This window comes from Myotis myotis, unplaced genomic scaffold (genome assembly GCF_014108235.1).
Source record: "Myotis myotis isolate mMyoMyo1 unplaced genomic scaffold, mMyoMyo1.p scaffold_m19_p_2, whole genome shotgun sequence".
In the NCBI taxonomy this organism is placed as follows: domain Eukaryota; kingdom Metazoa; phylum Chordata; class Mammalia; order Chiroptera; family Vespertilionidae; genus Myotis; species Myotis myotis.
Window position 1 is genome coordinate 139099647 of NW_023416324.1, and position 20284 is coordinate 139119930.

General features: G+C 40.7%; 1 pseudogene; it reads left to right on the forward strand.

Annotated features, from left to right (window-relative positions):
* Positions 1–5295: 5295 nt before the first annotated feature.
* On the forward strand, positions 5296–8582 carry LOC118675699 (annotated as a pseudogene).
* The last annotated feature ends 11702 nt before the right edge of the window (positions 8583–20284 follow it).

Consider the following 20284-nt stretch of genomic DNA (forward strand, 5'->3'; position numbering starts at 1 on the left):
ATAAAGCAATCTTGTCTTACTCTTGTTTTAATGTCTATGATAGTCACTAATATGTATAAAACTAAATATAAACTAGTAATAATTATAAAAGGAAATTTATTCATGGATGCATTTGGAACTAGTAGTAATTCTCAGGTTGTAACAAACTCATCATGACAGTGATTTTCAAGAAGGGTGAGTTGTAGCCCTAACTGGTTTGACTCAGTGGATAGAGTGTCAGCCTGCAGACTGAAGGGTCCTGGGTTCGACTCTGGTCAAGGGTATGTACCTTGGTTGCAGGCTCGATCCCCAGTAGGGGGTGTGCAAGAGGCAGCTGATCGATGTTTCTCTCTGATCGATGTTGCTAACTCTCTATCCCTCTCCCTTCCTCTCTGTAAAAATCAATATATATACATATATATATATTTGAAAAAAGGTGAATTGTAGGAAAGGTGTGGAAGTAAAGAAGTTCACTATGTTGTCACTGTAGCCTGGACATGTCCGTCCCCACTGGAGTGACTGTTCCAGACGAGGCTTGTTCATCTCAGATAGGCTCCATTGGACCTGCATGTAGAAGCCCAGGCCCCATGTATTTTACAATTAAAACAATGATTGTTCACAGTGAAAGTTTTCTTGGATTTAAAGCTTCTGTGAGCTAAATATTTGCATGTTCAAAGAGGTCTATTCTGCCCTAACTCTTAATTTTCCCCATTGTTTAGGTTGCTGAAGGAGGAATGCACAAGGCTGAAAGTGGTAAACAATTATAAATTTGCTAGAGGCCCGGTGCATGAATTTCGTGCAGGGGGGGGGGAGGAGTATCCCTCAGCCTGGCCTGCACCCTCTCGCAATCCAGGACCCCTCGGGGATGTCTGACTGCCGGTTTAGGCCCGATACTGTAGGATTGGGTCAAAACCGGCAGTCGGACATCCCTCTCGCAATCCAGGACCGCTGGCTTCTAACCGCTCACCTGCCTGCCTGCCTGCCCTGCCTGCCTGCCTCATTGCCCCTAACCATTCTGCCTGCCTGCCTCATTGCCCTAACCACTGGCCTGCCTGATCACCCCTAACCACTCTGCCTACCTGCCTGATCACCCCTAACCCCTCTGCCTGTCTGCTTGATTGTCCCTAACCACCCAACTGCCTGCTTGATCACCCCTAAACACTCTGCCTGCCTCCCTGATCACCCCTAACCACCTCTGCCTTGGCCCCTGCCACCACATCTTCGCCTAGAAGTCCGGAATGATGTCTGGAAGATCGTTCGACTTAGCATATTACACTTTACTATTAAAGATTAGGTCGAATTAGCATATTACATTTTTACTATTATAGATTAGGTCACCTGGAGACCAGATGGGCTGAGCCCCAAAATGTTTCCAGCATTTTGAGATCGGGAGTCAGAAGTTTTAAAGGACTCTAGGTGGTCTTTTTTGGCAGGGAACTCTCTGGGGGGGGTCCAGATCCTAGAAAGTCTGGTCTGGAAGGGAAGGATAATGGTCTTAGCAAGTGGAATGTGATCTGAGAAAAAGGGGATTTCAGTTGTGAAGTGGTCGAAAGGTCAGTTCCCAGGGGAGGGGGCATTGATTCAATTATTTGATGAGACCCAACATTCCAGCTTTTTTGTTTTATGAAATAGGAATGGAGGTTATATCTTCTGTAGTTACTTCCTGCTGAGGGGGGGCATTGAGATCATAGGCGGATGGATATACTTTGATTGTAGTCAGCTGGAACACTGTACAGATTCTTCATGGTTTGAGTGAGGGGTTGCAGCAAGATGATTATCCTGAGAGAATGGTTGGTGAAGGTTCAATAGCAGTCCTGAAGGAGAGATGAAAAATGCACAGAATACATGGGCCAAAAATGAGGATGAGGAATAGGAATGTTAATGGTCCTATGAAGGGCTGAGTCAGGTATACCAATATATACTCTTTAGCCAGTACTCCCATGAATTTGATTGGCATTCTCTAATCTTTGCTGCCGTTTCTGTTATTTTTGGGTGCCATCCCTGACTAAGCCAGACTGGTTGACATGAAAACAGCATTCTTCCTCTAGACCAGTGGTTCTCAACCTGTGGGTCACGACCCCTTTGGAGGTCGAACAACCCTTTCACAGGGGTAGCCTAAATACATCCTGCATATCAGATATTTACATTATGATTCATAACAGTAACAAAATTACAATTATGAAGTAGCAACGAAAATAATTTTATGGTTGGGGGTCACCACAACATGAGGAACTGTATTAAAGGGTCACGGCATTAGGAAGTTTGAGAACCACTGCTCTAGACCATTTTCTCCAAAGTTAGAATGTCCAGTCCTCTCAATCATGGGGGAAGGGGGGACCACTTGTGAGTCTGGAGTGTGTTTGGGTGTTATATGAGGTACTAGAGGCCCAGTGCATGAAATTCGTGCATGGGGGTTGGGGGGTTCCCCTCAGCCCAGCCTGCACCTTTTCCAATCTGGAAACCTTTGGGGATGTCTGACTACTGGTTTAGGTCCTATCCCAGGGATTGGGCCTAAACCAGTAGTCAGACATCCCTCTCACAATCTGGGACCACTGGCTCCTAACTGCTTACCTGCCTGCCTGATCACCTATAACTGCCCCTCCTACTGGCCTAGTCATCCCTAACTTCCCCCCCTCCCTGCCAGACTAGTCACCCTTACTGCCTCCCCTGCTGGACTGATTACCCCCAACTGCCCCCACCCCCGCCAGCCTGGTCACCCCTAACTGCACCCCCACTGGCCTGGTTGCCTCTTTCTGCCCCCCTGCTGGCCTGGTCAACCCCAATGTCCCCTCTTCCAGGCTGGTTGACCCCAACTGCCCCTCCTGCTGGCCTAGTCACCCCATGCAGCCTGTTGTTCAGTCATTTGGTTGTCCCTCACTAACCCCCTTGCTGGACTGGTCACCCCACGTAGCCTGCTATTCATTCATTTGGTCATCCCTCACTAACCCCCTCCTCCATTTCCGGCCTTGTCATCCCAAGCAACCTGTTAGGCATTACTGTTACTGTGACAGCATCCTGGAAAATTTGCTTATCCCTCTATTATTAGTATAGACCAGGGGTGGGCAAACTTTTTGACTCGAGGGCCACAGTGGGTTCTTAAACTGGACCGGAGGGCCGGAACAAAAGCATGGATGGAGTGTTTGTGTGAACTAATACAAATTCAAAGTAAACATCATTACATAAAAGGGTACGGTCTTTTTTTTCAATAGTTTTATTCATTTCAAACGGGCCGGATCCGGCCCGCGGGCCGTAGTTTGCCCACGGCTGGTCTACACACATATCCTGTAGCACCTACTTCCAGGCTCAGTGCAGCTTTCGTTTCCTCTGAAGCATATTTTCTGACTTCTTTTTTATTTGTTTGGTTTTTGTTTGTTTGTTTGTCTTGTTTGTTTGTTTTCTGACTTTTAAGTCTGGGTTTGGTATCCCCTCCTTTGTGCTCCATGGTTATAGAAATTCTTTCCACACCTTTGTAACTGCTTGCTTATCTGTGCCTTCTCTCCTAGTTCATGAGCTCCTTGAAGGCACTTGTGTTGTGCTGTGAAGTTGCCATCATCTAGTATAGAAGAGGAAGTAGCAGGTCATCAATAGATTTCCATTCATTATGAAGGAATAAGTAAATGGTCAAATATTTAAAGGACAAACAAAAAATGTGGAAGGCAAATACATGATGAGACTAGAAATGTAAAATGAATTATCAGGAAATATGAAATTTCATGTGTGTTTGGGTTATTTATAATAGCCAATACATGAAAATAACCTAAGTGTCTATCAGCAGATGAATAGATAGAGCAATTGTGTATATATACATACACACACAGTACAATATTATTCAGCCATAAAAACAAATAAAATGTTGCCATTTGGTACAACACGGATGGACCTCAAGGGCCTTATGCTAAGTGAAATAAGGCCAACAAAGAAGGACAAATATTGTATGCTCATTCTTATATGTGGAATCTAAAAAACAAAACAACAACAAAAACAAGCTCATAAATAAAGAGAACAGATTGGAGGTTGCCAGAGGGCAAGAACTGGGGGGGCGGGGAGGAAGATTGGGGGGGACAAATGGGTAAAGGGAGTCAAAGGATAAAAATAAATGAATAAAGAAAATTTTCTGGAAACACAAAGGATAATTTTTAAAATAAAACAACCTGATTTCAAGACCCACTTTAAAATGGGAAGAAGAGTGAAGATACAACTCTGGGGGCTGGCCCTGGGGTTTCCTAGTGACGTATATTCTTGCCTTTTAGGTTTCTATCTATCGTCTCACTCCTTATGGCACAAAATAACATTAAAACATGCTGAAGTCTCCCAGCTGGAACAAAAAGATTAATCTTATAACTGCCCACCATGAGCTACTGTTGTTCTATATATTTTATCAATTTCAATGTAGTTGCCACCTCATCTGGTTTTCTGAAGGGGGTCAGTGACTTGTTTCAAAGGTAGCCAGTGACTTCCCAATTTCCAGAGTCCAGTAGTCAGCACTTAGGTTTTCTGATCAGAGAGTACAACTCTGTATCCACTGACCACATTGTCCTCCATGATACTCTCTTCCCACATGCTTCTGTGGCACTGTACCAAAAGTCCTAAGACTTCTTGTTTCCCTTGTCCCTAAATATCTCAGGTGCCCTGTCTTCTGAGTTTGAGCCCATCCTTTTGTTCTAAATGTTCTTCTGGGAACTTTTCATCATTCCATCGGTGGGTATCTCACAAATCTACCCTTTCAGCCCTCATCCCTGTCTGGACCCACATTCTGATTTGTACAGTGCACCAGTATCTTAAGTTCAAATGTGCTTTTTCCTCCTTCTGCATTAATTCAATCTTATCACTTCTAGAAGCAGGTCCTGGCCCCAGCTAAACAGTTAGACATGGGAGGAAACATGCTCTAAATCAGTGGTTCTCAACTTCTGGCCCTTTAAATACAGTTCCTCATGTATAAAATTAAATTAAAATTGTTTTCCCAACCATAAAATTATTTTCGTTGCTACTTCATAACTGTAATGTTGTTACTGTTATGAATCTTAATGTAAACATCTGATATGTAGGATGGTCTTAAGCGACCCCTGTGAAAGGGCTGTTCGACCGCCAAAGGGGTCGCGACCCACAGGTTGAGAACCACTGATCTAAATAGATATAGAAGACAAAAAGAACTGATTCTTGACTCCTGAGTTTATAAAGATGTTGATATGAGTTTAAGTTAAAAGGTTTTAAATATGTGTTTTCAAAAAAGAGTATATGAATTCTCTGTGACATGAGTGTAAACAGCGTTCACCTCTTCTGCTAAATACTACTGGTTACCAACTACATGAAATCATCATGGATGCAGGTATGCAAGAGCAATGTTAAATGTCCTTTCTGTTACTGTCGAATGAGGACTACTCTCAACAGTAGCCCAATGACCATTGTTCCTTGATTGCTTAACAGAGGGGGCACCTGCATGTATTCCAATACCTTATTCCCAACAGTTTTCTAAATGACCCCTTCTTTTCAATTGATCCATGACATTCTTGGGACTCCTGGAACGGATAGTGAGAGCATTGCATAGGAAGGGGGTGGGTAGCCAGGAAGCTCCTGTATCTAAGCAAATGGTCAACTAGAGAGATTTTAGCTGTTTGGTGGAAAAATTCTTTTAATAACTATCTGAATCAAATTGATTATCTCTTGCCCCCCCCCCTATATTTCTAGTTCTTCTTTCTGAATTACAGATTTCTTTTAATCTAAAATCCACAGGCTCAATACCCTTGAATGATCTTCAAAAATTGCTCTCTCTAGTGGTCATTTATGAAATTATCTGCTTACTATATTTCACCTTTTTTTTTTTTAGAAATAACATTCCATGCTCATTACCCACCCTCCCTAACACTAAGTATGGTGGGATGTTCCCATGTTCTAACGTGATCCCATTTATCCCCTAACCCTGGCCATTGTTGATTGGCTCTAGGCCATGTTCAATTACAGTATTAGGAAGACTTGAGTTGCAAGTAAAAGAAAACTGATGATTAAGAGTACCTTAATTTACTTTTTTTCCCCAAAGAACAGAAACTCCAAAGGGCTGGTGCATTTACTCAAGGATGTCATTAGGACTCAGACTTGTCTATCTCATGGCTCCACAAACTTTTTCATGGGACTTTCATTATCTTGATACAAATGATGGCTGGAACTCCATATCTAACAGCATATTACTGTAGGGAGGAATTATTTGGGAGACTAAAGGCAGAGAAAGTAAAGACTAAATAGACAGTTATTATGACTGTCTTTTATAAAATGATTCTAAGATATATGAGTATAATGTAAACTTCTATGAAAAACTAATTTTAAAATTACTTCAGTTAGACTCCATTGAGAGCACTTGGAATTTTAGCTGAGTCCCACCTTCCTGCTTTACTGAGCTTGCCCTGGCTGGTCCAGTCCTCTGTCTCTTATTAATGATCCAGCCAAGTACAATGAATGACACTGCTAGTTTATGTAACTGTTGCAACTGAGAGATCAGGAACATTTATCGGCAAAGCAGGAGACTCTAAGGGAACAGACTGGGAGATCCTCCTCCCTGACAGGTGTGTCCACCCCAAGAAGGCCTGGCACCAGTTGGGGGAAGACGCTGAGCCAGCCTGCTATGCCACAGGAGGAACACATGCCGGAGCCACACCCACTTTCTCAGGACCAGAGAAACAGCTTTCTCCTTGTTCACCCAAGGTACCCTTACTCTTCTCCCAAATCTCCCAGGGGGACTCAGTCTTCTGCATATTCAGTGTTTGATTCGAATCAGTCTCTGAACTCCCAGCAGCCTCTGTCTGCGGCTCCATTCTCCACAGGGTAGGCGGGCAGCTCTCTCCTTCACAAACTCCCAACCCCCTACTCCTCAGCTGGCGGGGGGGGGGGGGGGGGGCAGTCAAGATGGAGACATTGCCTTTCTCTAAGCCCTGAAGGTAGACATCAGGGCTGGTGGTGTCCCAACACACAATGAAGAAAATGAAAGCACTAGAAAAAAGGAGGACTGCTCCATCTCTTACTAGAGACAAAGTCCTACAAAAATGGCCTAATACCAAGGAGATGACTCCTGCTAGTCTGGACACATGTGCATTGCTATCATCATTCGTGTGATCCATTAAGACTCTGATATTTGATGGCCAGGTAGACCTCAAAAGAGGCTGGCAGAGGTGGGGGTGGATCATTTCCTGTTCAATTAACTATTTGTTATGGTGAAAATAAAACGTAACTATGACTTTAAGATAAAAAATATAATTAGCGCTCATGTGGACAGCAAGCTGTGTGGGTAAAGTGGGAGAAGGCAGTACTAATGCCATGAGATCATTTGTCCTGGGCTGGCCCACAGGGAACTTTGTGGCCACTTTCAGTTCACAGAACAGAAGGACAAATGGCTCTCTCCTTCAGAGATTCATCAATATAGAGAAGGAGAAGGACTATCCAAAAAGCAATCCCCACAAAATCTTCACCAAGGACATTGGGAATAGCACCTATTCTAATACTATAACAATAAAGAATTGAGATACAGCAAGTGAAGTTACCAACACATCACTACCAAAGCTCAGGATAACTGGCTCTGAGAGAGATGACCAGTTATGGGTCACTTCTGGCAAGGAAGAGACACCATGTCAACTTATTGGGCATGAATGTTCCTATGGAATTAAAGTGAGCCATCTTTGAGACTCTGCCCTCTCCACACAGGGATCAGAGGACTCCACCAGACCTTCCAGCCACCAAGAGCCTTTTCTCATGGAACAGCTGCCCCAGGAGGTGCAGGGCCAGTTCACCCTGCAGCCCAGCCTCCTGGTGGGGCCACGCAGCTGAATGATTCCGATCAGAAGACATTTAAAAGGAGATCTATCATAAATTGGGCCTTTGGGTGGGGTTCTGGCACTCATCTGGAAAACTTACCCATGTCACCAACCTCTTCTATGCCAGGACATCTCTTTGCAGTGACTGTGCCAAGTATCTGTGAGGATGACAATCATCCCAAACTTGTCTCACATAAGCTTTTTTTTTTTCTTAATCTTAAAAGGACCCCTCATAAAAGGCTTCTTCAGACAATCCTCCAAGGTGAAACCTCCTAGAGAGCTGAAAGAGACACTGAATTCCAGAGTTGAGATCACCTGGACTGTGAACCTGTTTTTGTGTTAGCATCTGTTTTAAAGGTTTTTCTACAAAATATTCCCGGAAGTATTTTTTCATCAGATTCCATCATCACTGGGTCTATGTAATGGATCAAGGAAATGATGCAGAGAAAATAAGTATAATTCAAAGGTTATTAGACCAGCTTCCAAGAGCCAATATTGTTCTCCTAAGGTACCCTTTCGAGGTGCTACACAACATTGAGCAACACTGCTCACCCAGTCAGATAACTGCATTTAATTTAGCAGTGTGTATAGCTCCAAGCATTCTTTGGCCTCCTACTTCCTCCAGCTCAGAACTGAAAAACAATTTATAAAAATGGTTATTCTGCTTATTCAATTTCTGATTGAAATTGTGGTCGAATATTTGGAGCAGAAATCACTTCCTTCTTTGGAGAAGTTTCAGTGAGATGTGATACTAGAGAGAATACCTCCAATATCTCTTGCTTACAAATGACTGACTTCCCTTTCTGACAGCTTGGAAAATGGGCTGAATGTGGATGCTGATGCTCCATGCAGTGACTTGGTAAAGAACCTTGGTCGGGGGAGCAGAATCATAGACTCTGTCTTAACCATTAGTGATGATGACCTTGAACAGCCTGAGGTGGATGGTCTTTTAACTTTGACTTAGAAAGCTCTAAACATGAAGACATTCAAGTGGGATGGCCTCTTGAATCCAAGAAGTGATCATTACAATACTGCACAGAGAGGCCACACTACAGGAACATGCAGAGGCCCCATCAGGCATGACCTCACCCAGCTGTCTGACCACAGCTGCAGCAACAAGCTCAAGGCAACACCTGCATCGCTTGAAGCCCACATCAACTACCTAGATTCAGTGCTTTGCTGTCTCATGCAGTTTTACCAGAAAAAAAGCTAGGGAAGTCCAGTCATGATGTAATTCTCTCAAAAAAAAAAAAAAAAAAAAGATGAGGAACATTTGAAGCAGAATCAACTCCTATAGGAAGAGGGTAAGATGTATCTTAAACAGAGTTTAGTCACAGGCCCTAATATCAAGAAATACCTCACTAATAAAAATGCTAAGATTAAAAGCTTGTTTGGTAATAAAGGAAATCATGTGAAACTTCTTCCTAAATGGAAGTCAGAGGCCCTTTCTGTGGCATCTTGCAGTCACATGTCCTCACATGATCATCCCAGGAACTAGCTCTTTGACTCAGATAGACCAGGACACACCCTTCCACTCACAAATGATGTCCTCAAGAGTTTAAAGAGGCAATAGCACTGCTCAGAGACCAACACTGACGGCCAGCTGATATATCTGCAAACTGATATATCTCAGAAGGATATTCTTAAAAAAACAAAACTAAGTACTGGACTGGTCACTTGCATGGGAAGGATGATCATCTGAAACAGCACAGGTCTTTGCAAATGGACGGGCAAAATCTTAGTAATCAGAGTTCAGTCATGGGGATTGAGGTGGGCAAGAGTAGTAGTACCACAAAGCAAAATACTATGATTTTACCCTCCAGATAAACATACTTTCCCATCTGGCTCATCAGTGAGCTTCCAAGACTGCTTCTTCTCAGATTGCTGAACATTCTGTGTTTACACCCATTAAAACTTCCTCTCCAATAGATTATACTTTTCAACCTCATAGCAAGGAGGGAAAACTTTATTTTGACTTTGCAGTTCCAGTCTCATTTCTGGAATGCTTGCTATCTCCTCTAGGCAGACCAGCAGCTTCCTGGCTTTTACAAAAAAAATGACCCTGTAGATAGAGTGTCATCCACAAATGCATTCTGTAACTCTTCACCCCAGCACATGGTTGGGAAATGGTTTGGCCAATCTGAAAAACTGGTACCACAAAAAGTAACAATGGCCTACAGATCACAGGAAAAGAACAAAGCTTCCCTAAAAGAACCCATGGAGCCAACTCCCCTTGGTTCTGGTATTCCAGAAGCTAACTCCCTGCAACTCCCAGAAAGACGTGCTCCTGCGGGCAACTGAAGGACTTGGAGCTGTGTAGACAGCCTGCAGTAGAGCTCTTAACCCAGCCAAGACTCAGAGAAACACAGTAGCTCTCCATTCAGCCTAGTGGAAGACAGCCTGAGCTTTGTATGAAGTTACATGATAAAGGAAAGAGTAGCAGGCAGTCCTCTCCTGCTACTCCATATTGTTTGAGATCCTCACACAGATTTTTGATTGTTGAAGATGTGTCTAGCTCAAAGTCATGGCCTACAGTGGTTAGTGATGTTGTAAACAAACATTCAACCAAAGACATTTTACCACAAGAATCTGATGTCTAGAGCAGTGATGGCGAGCCTATGACACGCGTGTCAGAGGTGACACATGAACTCATTTTTTTGGTTGATTTTTCTTTGTTAAATGGCATTTAAATATATAAAATACATATCAAAAATATAAATCTTTGTTTTACTATGGTTGCAAATATCAAAAAATTTCTATATGTGCCATGGCACCAGAGTTAAGTTAGGGTTTTTCAAAATGCTGGCACGCCGAGCTCAAAAGGTTCACCATCACTGGTCTAGAGGAACATAAATTGGGCTAATAATGACATTAAGGTAATAATTATGACTTTTTAAAAAATAAAACCCCTGAAGATCCCAACATGGTGGCTATCAGGATGTCAGTGAGGGAGAATATGTGAGTATGTAAAGGAGTGAGAGGGGCGTGTGTGGACATCTGTGGTGTGTGTGTGGGTTAGTGAGGGATGGTTAGATCTCACAGGAGTCTCAAGGACTAGCAGAAAGGGCTCTCCTGGACACACAGTCCCTACTACTGCAGGGGGCACTCCCAGACCCATGAGGCTTGAGCCCAGAGCCCATGCCATTTTGAAGGAGGGAGCAACAGAGGCCAGGAGTGCAGCAACACCAGCACCCAGACTGCCCCCAGACACCACCCGGCACCCATGCAGCGAGCTACTTGCCTGTCACCCCTGCAGTGAGTGGCGATCTACCTCACTGGCAGCTCCCAGTAGGGACTGTAGGACAGAGAGACCTTCCACATTATGCCTCTCTGCCTGCACACCCAGACCTGCATTTCAGGGTCCCAAGCACGCTAGTGTCCAGTCCCAGTGTCAGCACCCCACATGCCAGCACCCCATGTACTAGAACCTGGCTTGCCTGAACACCACGCGCCTGTTCCCTGCACATGGAACCAGAGCTTCAGGGACCCTGCATGCTCAGACCCAGCGCTCCTCTTAGCCTCACACCTGGCCTAGCGCTTCAGTAACCTGTGTGCACCTGGTGACTGGGCACTCAGACTCGGTGCTTCAGGGAGCTCCATGTGCCAGTGCCCAGTCTCTGCACCACCACCCTACATACCTGGTCATAGCATGCTTGGTCCCCATGCCTGGAACTGATGCCTCAGAGACCCTGTGCACCCAGTGGGCCCTGTCAGCACACACCCGGACCCAGTGATTCAGGACCCCCATGCACCAGGACCCGATTCACCAAGACACTGCACACATGGTCCTCGTGCCTGGAACCGGTGCTTCGAGGACCATGCGTGCCTGGCCCCAGCATGCCCATGGCACCAGGAATCAGTGCTTCGGGGATTCTGTGGGAGTCACACACCAGAAGAAATGAGCACATGCCCCTGCAGATCCCAAGCACCTGCATTGTACAACTGAGGAAACAGATCATAGGGGAAAGGAATACAACTCAGAGCAGAGACAAAGGCGTAAGATTTAAGGCAAACCCAGACTCTGGGCTAAAGAATCCTGGACCACTGGATCACTAAGGGCTTCAAGTTCTCAGGCCTCAAGCAGGTTGTCCAGGGCCAGAAAGTGACAGCAACTCACATTACAAAGAAACCAATACTAAAAGACTGCAAAAATGGGGAGACAAAGAAGGAAATAAAAGGAGGAATAACCAGAAAAGGAACTAAATGATATGAAGGCAAGCAATATGTCAGAGAAAGAATTCAGAGTAAGGGTCATACAGTTCCTAAACTGGCTATGTGAGAAAATCAACAATAGATATGTAAGAACCAAGAGAAAATGAAGAAAGATAAAGCTGCAATAAAAAACACAATGGAAGGTTTCAGCAGTAGACTAGAAGAAGCAGAGAACAGAATCAGCGTGTTAGAAGAGAGGGCAAAAAAAATACACGCAATCTGAACAGCAATTGGAGAAAACAATAGAAAGCAGGAGGAGAGCCGAAGGGAGTTTTGGGACAACATGAAATGAAGCAACATCTGTATAAAATGGGGTGCCAGAAGGACAAGAGAAGCAATGATTAGAAAACCTATTTGAAGAAATAGGAAAGAAAATTTTCCTGATTTGGGGACGAAAAAAGTTACATACGCACAGAGTGTTAAACAAGATGAACCCAAAAAGCCCCACGCCAAGACGCATCCTAATTACAATGGCAAACATTAACAATAAAGAGAGAATCTTAAGGGCTGAAAGAGAGAGACAGAGAGTTACCTAGAAGGAATCTCTCATTAGATTATCAAATGATTTCTCCACAGCAACACATCAGGCCAGAAGGGAATGGAATGAAGTATACAAAGTGATGTAAAGCAAGGGACTGAATCCAAAAATACTATACCCAGCAAGGCTATCATTCAAAATTGAAGGAGAAATCAGGAGCTTTGCAGACAAAAAAAAGCTAAGGGAGTTTATCACTACCAAGCCAGTAATGCAAGAAATGCTAAAGGAACTGTTGTAAAAAGAAGACATAGAAGGGGAAGAAGGAACACATACATAAAGAATAACAATGGCTACAAACAAGTACTTATCAATAATAACCTTAAATGTAAATAGATTAAATGCTCCAATCAAAAGACACTGTGTGGCTGAATGGATAAGAAAACATGACCCATATATTCACTGTCTACAAGAGCCCCACCTCAGAACAAGGGACTCACACAGTCTGAAAGGATGGAAAAAAATTTCAAGCAAATGGAAATGAAAACAAAAAACTAGGATAGCAATACTTAACCTGAAAAAATAGACCTCAAAGTGAAGGCCATAATAAGAGATAAGAAAGGCCACTTTATAATACTAAAGGGAGCAATTCAACAAGAGGATATAACTCTGATAAATATATATGCACCCAATGCAGGAGCACCCGAATATATAAAACAAACTTCTAGAAGATATCAAGGGAGAGATCAACAGCAATACAATCATAATAGGGGACTATAATACCCCATTGACATTACAGGATAAATTTTCTAGACAAAAAATCAACAATGAAACAGCAATCCTAAACAACTCACTAGATCAGATGGAATTAATTGACATCTTCAGAACATTTTACCCCAAAGCTACAGAATATACATTGTTCTCAAGTGCACATAGGACATTTTCAAAGACAGACCACATATTAGGAAGCAGGCTAAGTCTCTACATATTCAATATTGATGAACCTCTAGCAAGACTCATCAAGAAATATAGAGAAAGGACCCAAATAAACAAAATAAAAAATGAAAGAGGTGAAGTAAAAACTGACCCCACAGAAATACAAAAGAGCCCTAACTGGTTTTGCTCAGTGGATAGAGCGTTGGCCTGTGGACTGAAAGGTCCCAGGTTCAATTCCAGTCAAGGGCATGTACCTTGGTTGTGGGCACATCCCCAGTAGAAGGTGTGCAAGAGGCAGCTGATCAATGTCTCTCTCATCGGCGTTTCTAGCTCTTTATCTCTCTCTCTTCCTCTCTGTAAAAAATCAATAAAATATATTTTTAAAAAAATACAAAAGAACGTAAAAAAAATACTATGAACAACTACATTCCAACAAACTGAACAACCTGGACAAAATGGACATAGTTCTAGAAAAGTACAATCTTGCAAAACTCAATCAGGATGAATCAGAAAACTTGAATAGGTCTATAACTACTGATAAAATTGAAGAATTAATAAAAAAAAAAATTCCAGCAAACAAAAGCCCCGGTCTGGATGGCTTCACAGGGTTGTTTTACCAAACATTCAAAGAAGAACTAACATGTATCTTCCTCAAACTATTCCAAAAATTCCCTGAGGAAAAAACACTTCAAACCTCTTTTTATGAGGCTAATGTTAGTCTAATTTCAAAATGAGATAAAGACACTACAAAGAAACAGAAATACAGGACAATATCCGTAATGAGCTAAAATTCTCAAAACAATATTAGCAAACACAATCCAGCAATGTATTTAAAAGTTTATACTCCATGACAAAGTGGGATTTATTCCAGGGATGCAAGGAGGGTACAATATTCATAGGTCAATAAAAGTGATACATCACATGAACAAACTAGAAGGTAAACGTCAAATGAGCTTACCAATTGACACAGAAAGAGAATTTGACAAAATCCAACAACCTTTTTTGATAAAAATTCTCAGCAAAGTGGGAATAATAAAGCCATATACGACAGCCCTAAACCCCAAATCATACTTAATGGGCAAAAACTAAAACCATTTCTCCTAGGAACAGGAACTACACAGGGATGTCCACTTCCACCACACTTATTCAACATAGTACTTGAAGTCCTAGCCACAGTGATCAGACAAGAAGAAAAAATAAAAGGCATCCAAATTGGAAAGGAGGAAGTAAAACTCATTATTCACAAATGACGTTACATTGTACATAGAAAATCCTAAAGAATTCATTAAAAGTTACTAGATTTAATAAATGAATTCAACATTGCAGCAGGATACAAAATTAACACCCAGAATTTGATAGCATTTTATACATCAATAATGAATTCTCACAAAGAGAAACTAAACGAACAGTCCCATTTACCATTGCAACAAAAAAATTAAGGTAATTAGGAATAAACTTAACCAAGGAGGTAAAAGATCTGTACTTGGAAAAGTACAGAACATTGAAAAAAGAGATAAAGGAAGATATAAACAAATGGAAGGAAATACCATGTTCATGGATTGGTAGAATCAATATCATTATAATGTCCATACTACCCAAAGCAATAATAAACTCAATGCAATCCTTATTAAAATACCAGCGGCATATTTCACAGACTTAAAACAAACACTCCAAAAATTTATATGGAACAAAAAAGATCCCAAATAGCCACAGCAATCTTGAGAAGGAAAAACAAAGTAGAAGGATCACAATACCAGATATCATGTTATACTACAAAGCCACCATAATCAAAACAGCCTGGTAATGGCACAAGAACAAGCATATAGATCAATGGAACGGAACAGAGACCCCAGAAATTAACCTATGCTGTTATGCTTGATTAATATTTGACAAAGGATGCAAGAGTATACAATGGAGTAAAAACAATCTCTTCAATAAATGGTGTCAGGAAAAATGGACAGGTACATGCAAAATAAATGAAACTAGACCACCAACTTACACCATACACAAGAATAAACTGAAAATGGATAGTCATGAAACCCTAAAATTCTTAGAAGAAACCATAGGCAACAAAATCTCAGACATCTCTCATAGCAATATGTTTACTGATCTAGCTCCTAGGGCAGGGGTGGGCAACCCCTGGCACACGTGCCAAACATGGCACGCCAGTAACTTTTGCTGGCACGCGAAACCCTCTCTTATAATCTTCCATTTACAATTTTTTTCTTAATATCGACTTTTTTATTTTTCAGATAAAATTCAGTGTAGGTGCATCTTAGATAAATAAATAATTTTACATAACAAGTTATCTTGAAGACCATAGACATGGATTGACGAGAGAGGGGAAGAGCAATTTCTATGCCTTTGCCTTAACTCTCCCTGCCTTCCTAGATCCGACCAGTGTTTTGGTTTCATCCACATACGCTTGTGAATCTTTGTTCTCAGTGATGAATTTTGTTAAGTCTCATAATAGGAGTAGCCTGACGGATGAAAGTAGTAGCTTGTGCATATCTCTGAAGGTCACGAAATAAAAACCTGATGTAAAATCTGTCATCAGTGATGCAGCAGCAAAAGTCCCACTGATAATATCAAACGGAGTCATAAAGTTTTCTGTCGGACTATCAGTGTACATGTATACATTAAAAAATAAATGTATTTTTCATCATCATACTGTGTTTTTGTCGCTCGAATGAATTTTATTATTTCTTCAAGGTTCTTCACATACGTGCACCTTAAGAGATATCAAGTAGGTGTAACATGTCCTCAAAAAATTAGGGTTGGCATGCAGAAGAATTTTGAGTCAGAGATTTTGCTGGTTTTGTCATGCACTCACAAAAAGATTGCCCACCTCTGTCCTAGGGCAAAGGAAACTAAGGAGAAAATAAACAAATGGGACTACATCAAAATAAAAGGCTTCTGCACAGCAAAAGGAACCATCTACAAAATAAAAAGGAGTCCACTTCATGGGAGGCTTTATTTGCCAACAATACAACTGATAAAGGCTTAATTTCCAAAATATATGAGAAACTCATACAACTTTACAATCCAATTTTAAAAATGGGAAAAGAACCTGAATAGAAACTCCTCCAAAGTGGACATATGGAAGGCCAAGAGATATATAAAAAAATGCTCAAAATCACTAATCATATTCATAGATGCATGGCCCATGAACACAGGCAATGGGATGGTGAGGGCCTAGGGGAGGGGAGGAGGGTGAGCTGGAGGGTGTTAACAGGGTGGGGGAGGGGAAGGGGAGCATATGTAATATTTTCAACAATAAAGAATTATTTTTTTAAAAAGAAGATGACAGAAAAGAGAATCCTAGTACACTGCTGGGAATGCAGACTAGTGCAGCCACTGTGGAAAGCAGTATGGAGTTTCCTCAAAAAATTCAAAATGGAAATGCCATTTGACCCAGTGATCCCACTTCTAGGACTATATCCTAAAAAACCTGAAACACCAATCAGAAAGAATTATGCACCCCTATGTCTATAACAGCAGAATTTATAATAGCTGAGATTTGGAAACAGCCTAAGTGCCGATCAGCAGATGAGTGGATAAAAATCTGTGGTACATTTACACACTGGAATTCTATGCAGCAGTGAAAAAGAAGAAACTTATAATTTGTGCAGCATGGATGGACTCGGATAGTATTATGCTAAGAGAAAGAGAGGAGGGAGTCAATGGGGAAAAACACAACAACAACAAAAACAAGAGGGGACATATGTAATACTTTCAACAATAAAGATAAATTTTAAAAAATAAAATAAAGAGGAAAAAATTTTCTCCAAATTCAAGGACTCAGAATATTATCCATGTCAGGCCTTACTAAAGAATGCCCCAGAGAACAAACTTCACTCAACCAAAAGATAAGGGAAACTTCAGCAAAAAGACTGGGGTAAACGTTGCTTAACAGCTGAACTAGGACTAAATCAAAGCCTAACTTAAGGGTTACAAAATAAAATGTGAATATGAGCATTATATTTATTTATACTTTCACTATTGGGGTTATTTTAAAAATCAGTCATAATTTTACTCTAATGACTGCCTTTATAATTAGACTTTTATACAATTCTTAGAACTCTCTTTTTTCAGACAACACCTATTGGTTCCTACTGAATTAGCTTGAAACTTCCTCCTCTTTTCTCCCCCCAAATTTAGTCAACATCATTTGTGGTGGGCTGAACTGTGTTCTCCCAAAATTCATGATGTAGGTATATGCCTACTTTTATGAAAAAAATATCATACCTTTTTCCAAAGTGGTTGTACCAATTTACATTCTCATCCACAGTGTGTGGGAGCTTTTGTTGTTTTACCACCTTATGAGCATATGGTGCTGACAGTTATTTTAATTTCAGTCATTCTCCTGAATGTGTAGTGGTGGTATCGCATGTGGTTTGTATTTGTTTCACAATGACTAATAGTGTTAAGTAATTTTTATGTATGTTCCCATGTTTCCCCCATGATTAGAGAAATTCTTTAGTATAAAGTTGTCCACACCTTCAAAATCCTGTTGGGATTATAACCAAATTGCTTTAGTCCTACACATTCATTTGAGAGATGTCACAATTTTCATGTTTAGTCTTACTTTACTTTAGTCATTATTTAAAGATTTTTATCTCTTTCAGGAGGCGCTTTATTTTATTTCATATAGGTCCTAAGTTAGTTTTGTTAGAATTCTTCATAAATTTTTTATTTATTTGTATATTATGAACAAGTTATGTTTTTTTAAAATGTTTTTGTTTATGGGAAAGGTCCATTGGTAGATATTTATCCTGTATCCAGCAACAAAATTAAACTTTCTTGTAAGTTATATAGCTTTTCAGTTCTAGTTATAATCATATCACATTAATAAGTCTTTTTCAAATAGATACATCTTCTTTTCCTTTAACTTTTCTACTGCATTGTCTAGCATAGTCGTTCTGAAGCATGGCGATTTTGCCTCTCAACAGACATTTGGCAAGTCTGGAAACAGTTTTGACTGTTGCAACTGGAGGAGGTGCTATCTAGTAGGCAGATGCCAGGCGTGCTGCTAGACATCTTACAATGCAGGACAACTTCCCGCGACAGACCCATCTGGCTCAAAAATGTCAATTGTGCTGAGTCTCAAATATTCTGCTTAAAAACTGTCAGAAAAACACGAAGTGGTGTTGAGGATAAAGCAATCTTGTCTTACTCATGATTTTAATGTCTATGATAGTCACCCATATGTATAAAATTAAGTATAAACTAATAGTAATCATAAAAGGGAATTTATTCAAGAATACATGGTGAACTGGTAATTTTCCAGTGGTAACAAGCTCACCATGGCAGTCATTTTCAAGAAGGTTGAGTTGTGGTAAAGATGTGGAAGTAAAGAAGTTCACTCTGTTGTAACTATAGCCTGGACATGCCCTTCCCCACCGGAGTGACTGTACCAGAGGAGGCTTCTTCATATCAGGTCGGCTACTTTGGGCCTGCACGTAGAAGCCCAGGCCCTTGTATTTTATTAAAACAAACAACGGTTGTTCACAGTGAAGGTCTTCTTTGGGTTAAAGCTTTTGTGAGCTTCATATTTGCATGTTCAAATAGGTCTATTCTGCCTAACTTAATTTTTCCCCTCAGAATTTTGAAGTTTTTCCCGTTTTTGTCTTTGCATCTAATATTGATGAGAAAGCTGTTAGTAATATGACAGTTTTCTTTCTTTGTAAGTGGTGTCTTTTACAGTGAGTTTTCAACCTTGATACTCTAAAATTTTTCTACAATGGATTTTTTTCTCAACTTCTCTTCTCTCCTGGAGCTCTAAATTACATCTTTCATTGGAACTCCATATCTTAAAATTTAAAATATCACTTGCTATTCCTTTGGCTGAGAATGTTTTAGCTTACTTCAATATCACTTGTTTGATCAGCTGTGTCTATTTCAATATTCAACCCATCTGTTAACTGGAATTTTCCCCAAGGTATATCTAATGTCATTATGTATTAGCTTTCCTCAAGTTTATGAGGTGGCACTATTATCTAAATTAACTAATATATAATCCGAAAATGTACTGTTCTAGATACTTTTACATACTAATTTACTTAATTCTCTCATTAACTTTATAAACTAAATACTATTAACCCTACTTTAAAAATGAATAAACTGAGTCAATGAGTAAGGTAAAAACTTACTTAAGGCCATGGATCTAACAAGTTTTGTGGCCATGACACAATCCTATAGAGCCCCGTTTGTTCCCATATGGTACTAACCACCCCAGCTTGCATGCTCATTGCTTGCTCCTGAAATCAGCAACCACCCCAATAGTTGCTAGTTTGCCCTCAGTAGGTAGGGTAGGCACATCCACACAGTTGTTTGCTGTCTTAATTGCCTGTGTACCTTCCTGGTCCCTATGCATACCACAGGTTATGAAAGGGCACCTGGGTTGCAGACGCTTATTCCCTTAAATATTTCCAGTTGAGTAAACATTTCTAGACCAAGAACTCTTGTTTTCAAGTCTAGCTTTACATTGATTTGAAGAAAATCCTACTATTTTTGTAAAATTTAAATACATAGTATACAAGTTGAAGAGGAAAAAAACAGTAGTGAGACCTAAGGTTTTCCTACTTAATTTATACTATATCTACTTGGTCTGTTTGAAATTCCCAAATCTTGACCCTGCATCTGAGTGTTGTTGGGATCATGGGAGAAGGAGAAGGCTTTTTTTTTTTTTTTTTTTTTTTTTTAAGTCTAATGCACCTATTGTCCTTAGGAAGCTTTCACCAAACTTAACACTGATTGAATTAACCCATTTTTGTGCTTCAACAACAATCTCTTTACACATAATTATAATGCAAAAACAGGTTTAATTGTACATGCACCAATGAAGGAAAGCAGTGAAGGAGATTAAGATCCTTAAATAGCTGAT